We start from the raw sequence: 6,000 nt of genomic DNA, 5'->3' as shown, positions 1-6,000 counted from the left end.
GACGCACCCACCCGATGTTTCAACAGAATGGCAAACACAGACATTGAAGTGTGCACGAAAGGTGGACGCCATACGCTCAGTAAATTCCTCGCTGTCAATCTTCGTCTCTTGGACGGCTACGATGTCCAGCGCATTGTCAGCGAGAAGACAATTAAGTTGACATTGACGCCTTCGTGCGCCAAGGCCCCTGACATTCAGAGTCGCTACGCGTAATGCTACGTCCAGTTTCATCGCCATCCCCGCAGGGGCGTCTGCGAAAGCAGGCGTTTGGTGTGTTGCGACACCACGGACCCGAGCACATGGGGGTTGGACCCTCCCACGTTTATCCGTGCGTGGCTTAGCCGTGTCCGGGGAAAAGGGGATCCTGGGGGTTGAGCCGAAGCCGGGTGTTTGGACCTTTAAGGCCCCTCGGCGGAGGCAACACACCCCTTTGGCCTCTGCTTCACGTAGACGGCACCCCCGGACTGACCCGCCCGGGGGAAACCGGTAGTCGTCTTTTCCTATCTCTCTCTACCATCATCTTCGTCTTTCCCTTCCACTTTTAATCTGTCCTGTCCTCTCATCTTTTCCATTCACTTCGAGTTTTCCTGGCGGCAAGGGTTAACCTGGTGTGGCTGTCCTACCTTGGGTATACCATATTGGGTTATAGCAACGGCATACTGCTGGCGCTGTGCAGACTTGTCTTATGTTCTGCCACGTCCCCTTGTTGGGCTCCGCGGTGGGTGGCAGACGCCGTTGCCGAACATGTAGTTTCTTTCCATGGGATCCCCGAACCCTTTCTCAACTGATCGTGCCTCGAAAAGGGTACGCACCGATGCAACATCACTATTCTTGCCCAAAAACAGCGAACGTTTCCCGAAATTCCACGTCCTCCACTGCGAACAATCATCTACAAAAGCTAGAACAATTTCACCATTTCTTGTGGCCAAGTGCCTAAGAGAAACCATTGGAACTGGTTATAAGGTAACAAAGATGGCAAGTGAAGATTTGCTCCTGGAACTAAAAGACAAGGAACAATACAACAGACTAGCACACCTCGTAGCCTTTGGTAATATCCCTGTTTCTGTGAGCGCGCATCGAACTATGAACACAGTCAAAGGCGTAGTATCAGATGAAGACTTAATGACATTGAATGAAGAAGAACTCCTGGATGGATGGAAGGACCAAGGCGTAATCCACGTGCAGCGCATCACAATCAGAAGGAATAACAACGAAATCCCAACAAAGCATTTAATACTCACTTTCAGTTCAACCACATTACCCGAGACACTTGAAACCGGCTATGTAAAACTTCATGTTCGACCTTATATCCCAAACCCGCGACGTTGCTTCAAATGCCAAAGATTTGGTCACGCATCCCAAAGCTGCCGAGGGCAGCTTATGTGCGCAAAGTGCGGCACAACTGGTCACTCTTCTGACGATTGCAATAATGACGAGGTACATTGTGCGAACTGCGACGGCAGTCACCCGGCATACTCCAGAGCTTGTCCAGCCTGGAAGAAAGAAAAAGAAATAATTACTGTAAAAGTGAAGGAGAATATCACATTCCGCGAAGCACGTCAACGTATCTCCTCGTTGTTCTTGCTTAAAACATCTTTCGCCGAAGTGGTGCAACGGGGGGCGGCACCACAACGGCCTCTGGCGGTAGCCCGGACCACGCCTAGCGTGCCGAGGCTAACGCCACCCGCCCCTAAGGTGGGAGCAGCCAACGCTGCCCTGCCATCTCTCAAAATGTCCACACCAGTGGCCTCTACAAGCTCCGGCAGCAGCCAGGGCACCGCAGAGGCCACAGGGGTCCTTTCGACCTCCGGCGCGGTGGGGACAAAGACTTCGTCGCTCGAGGTGAAGTCTACGCGACGCACACATCGCTCTCTGGAGCGGGTGTCCAGTGCCTCGCAAGAGGCTATGGACACCAGTCCAAGCCAAACGGCGCAGGTAGCGTCGAAGGAGCGGCGAGGTTCTCTCGACCGCTCCAAAAAAGACAAAACACCAATTACAGGGCCTGACAAAGGCCTTGTAAAGTAAAGTCACTCTCCTCCCTTTTGAGACACACAGCGCCTTTTATTTTCCTCCAACATGAACACAATAATGCAGTGGAATGTTAGAGGACTAATCCACAACCTAGACGACATCCAAGAACTTATCAATAAATTTAATCCAAAGGTGCTGTGTGTTCAAGAAACACACCTAAACTCCAGAAACACCAACTTCCTACGTCAGAATATTGTTTTCCGAAGAGATCGCGAGGATTCTGCCGCATCATCTGGTGGTGTGGCCATCATACTCGACAGAAGTGTAGCCTGTCAGCAACTTCCACTCAAAACGGCACTAGAGGCGGTAGCCGTTCGTGCTGTACTTCTGGGTAAGCTCATAACCATTTGCTCGCTCTACATACCCCCACACCATTCTTTACACAAGCATGAATTTCAGTCATTTATAGATGAATTACCAGAATCCTACCTCGTTCTTGGCGATTTCAATGCACACAGCAGCTTGTGGGGCGACACACGTATCGATGCGCGAGGACGCCTAATTGAACAATTTCTTTTCTCCTCTGGTGCGTGTCTCCTGAATAAGAAGGAACCCACCTACTACAATCTCGCAAACAAAACTTTTTCTTCCATTGATCTCAGTATAGTTTCCCCGTCTATATTTGCTGAACTTAAATGGGAAGTTATAAAAAATCCTTACGGGAGTGACCACTTCCCGATACTGCTGAGATCACCACTACAAAACGAACCTCTACCACAGGCACCCCGCTGGAAGTTGGATATGGCAGATTGGGAGAAATTCAAAAGTCTTACAAGTGGTATCTCGTGGCCTGACATATCTTTGCTGGGAATTGATGCTGCGGTTGAGTATCTTGCATCTTTCATAATCAATGCCGCTACTGAATGTATACCAGAAATTAATGGTGCGACCTGCAAACGCCGTGTCCCATGGTGGAACGAGGAATGTCGGAACGCTCGTAGGAAACAGAACAAAGCGTGGGGGTTGCTACGCGACTCCCCAACTGCGGAAAATCTCGTTAATTTAAAAAAAATTAAATCGGAGGGCAGAAGAACGCGCCGACACGCCAGGAGAGAAAGTTGGAAAAAGTTTTTATCAGACATAAACTCATATACAGACGAGGGCAGAGTCTGGAAGAAAGTTAATAAGATAAAAGGGCTACAAACCTATTCACTCCCGTTGGTAAACACACAAGGCCACAGTCTGGAAGACCAAGCTAACTGCCTGGGAGCACATTTTGAACATGTGGCCAGCTCATCTCATTATTCCCAAACATTTAAAAGGCACAAAGCTACAATAGAAAAACAGAAACTAGAAAGAAAAGGTACGGGAAACGAGGCATACAACCAGCCATTCTGCATTGCTGAGCTGTATGCATCACTTAGTTGTTGCAATAAGTCTGCGCCAGGCTCTGACCGCATAGCTTATCAAATGCTGAAACACCTTCCTCATGAAACAAAGAAAACTCTCCTCTCCCTATACAATGCTATATGGACCTCCGGCAAGATCCCCTCTGCCTGGAAAGAGGCCATTGTCGTTCCTATACTGAAGCAGGGCAAGGACCCATCGTCTGCTTCGAGTTACCGCCCTATAGCACTAACAAGCTGCCTCTGCAAACTGTTCGAAAAAATGATTAACCGCCGACTAATACATTTTCTCGAATCAAACAAATTGCTTGACCCGTACCAATGCGGGTTTCGAGAAGGTCGATCCACCGCCGACCATTTGATACGTATTGAGACGCAAATTCGTGAAGCTTTCATCCATAAACAGTTCTTTCTCTCTGTATTCCTTGATATAGAAAAAGCCTACGATACCACGTGGCGGTTTGGAATACTTAGAGACCTCTCGCACGATGGCATACGTGGTAACATGTTAAATGTCATAGAAAGTTATTTATCTAATCGCACTTTCCGTGTTCGTGTGGGAAATGCTGTATCAAGACCTTTTGTGCAGGAAACTGGAGTGCCACAGGGTGGGGTGCTCAGTTGCACTCTCTTTATCGTAAAAATGAGTTCTTTGCGTCTGTATATCCCAAGAAACATGTTTTATTCTGCATACGTCGATGATGTACAGATAGGTTTCGCCTCGTGCAATCTCGCAGTCTGTGAGCGGCAGATTCAGCTTGGTCTGAACAAGGTGTCTAAGTGGGCAGACGAGAATGGATTTAGCCTTAACCCACAAAAGACCACCTGCGTCCTGTTCTCCAGAAAGAGGGGTCTGCACCCCGATCCTGACATTGAGTTGCAGGGAGAACGCGTGCACGTAAAAACAGAACATAAATTTTTAGGTATGATTCTAGATACGAAGCTTACATTTGTGGCACACATACGGTATCTAAGAAACAAGTGTATGAAAACAATGAATATTCTAAAGGTGTTGTCACGCACCGCTTGGGGTAGTGACACACAGTGTCTTTTAAATTTGTACAAGAGCCTCATACTTACAAGATTAGATTACGGCGCCATAGTGTACCATTCCGCTACGCCAAGCACCCTAAGGATTCTGGATCCTGTACACCATCTAGGCATCCGCCTAGCCACTGGTGCCTTCAGGACAAGTCCTGTGGCAAGCCTGTATGTAGAGGCGGACATGTGGTCGCTTGATATGCAACGTTCATCCTTAAGCCTCACCTATTTCCTGAAAGTAAATTCAAACCCGGAACATCCGTCCTTCTCAACCGTAAATGATATGACCAGTTCCACACTCTTTAATAACCGGCCGACAGCAAGAGAACCCTTTTCACTACGTGTAAGAAAAATTAGTGAAGAAATGGACATCCCACTACTTGAAAATACTCTGATGGCCCCAGCAAAGCCAGTGCCACCGTGGCAGTGGCAACTCATAGAGTGTGATACTTCGTTTGTAGAGGTCACAAAAGATGCTCCAGAGGCACATATCCGGATGCATTTTCTGGAAATCCAGTTCAAGTACTCGTCCTGCACTCAGTTTTACACCGACGCTTCCAAGTCACATGCAGGGGTATCTTATGCAGTAGTCGGCCCATCGTTCTCCGAGTCCGATGTACTGCACCCGGAAACAAGCATTTTTACGGCTGAGGCCTATGCACTTTTATCGGCTGTGAAGAGTATAGGCAAATCGAAACTCAAAAGCTCAATAATATTTACAGACTCCCTAAGCGTCGTAAAAGCCATCATGACTCTACATAGACACACAAACCCTGTACTTATTGAACTGTATTCTGCTCTGTGCAAGGCATACATGTCTAACCAGCATATTATTATATGCTGGGTGCCTGGCCATAGAGGCATCGAGGGGAATGTTCTGGCTGATCAAATGGCCACATCAACTACATCGCGAGCCCTTAACCCTACCGCTTCTATCCCTGCCAGCGATCTCAAGCCCTACTTGAGAAAGAAACTTCGAAGCCACTGGCAGCGCTTGTGGGATGCCGAAGCGAACAATAAGCTCCACTTAGTTAAGCCACAAATAGGTCCCTGGCATCCCGTTACGAAAATACGAAGAATAAATGTCCTATTCTCTCGTCTGAGAATAGGACATACATACGGCACCCACAATTTCCTTCTAACTGGAAATGACCCGCCAACCTGTGGTAGATGTGGAGAGAGGCTTACCGTGCTCCACGTCCTCGTGGAGTGCAGGGAAGCCGAAATAGAGAGAAAAAGGCACTTTCCCCTAGCGTACCGGTACTGTCTTCCACTCCATCCCGCTATGTTTCTGGGCGACAAACCTCTCTTTAGCACTAAAGCTGTCCTGGATTTTCTGAGCGATGTAGTATTGCATGTTATTTGCCCAATAGTTTCGTAGCGCATCCTCTCTCCAGAGGATGTCGCCGCGATAGTAGTTTTGCATAGCACGCGCCTCCAGGCCCTTGCGTTTCAAAGGGTCTGTCAAGGCAGCAGTGCTGTTTGAAAAGTTTATCAGTGATAAATTTTCGTTTATCTTTATTATCTTGCAATTTGTTCTTTCGTGTTCATAGTGCACCTCATCAGCCATTGCCATAATTTT

The sequence above is a fragment of the Dermacentor silvarum genome, chromosome 1, assembly GCF_013339745.2.
Source record: "Dermacentor silvarum isolate Dsil-2018 chromosome 1, BIME_Dsil_1.4, whole genome shotgun sequence".
In the NCBI taxonomy this organism is placed as follows: Eukaryota; Metazoa; Arthropoda; class Arachnida; order Ixodida; family Ixodidae; genus Dermacentor; species Dermacentor silvarum.
Note: the sequence above shows the minus strand (reverse complement) of the source record.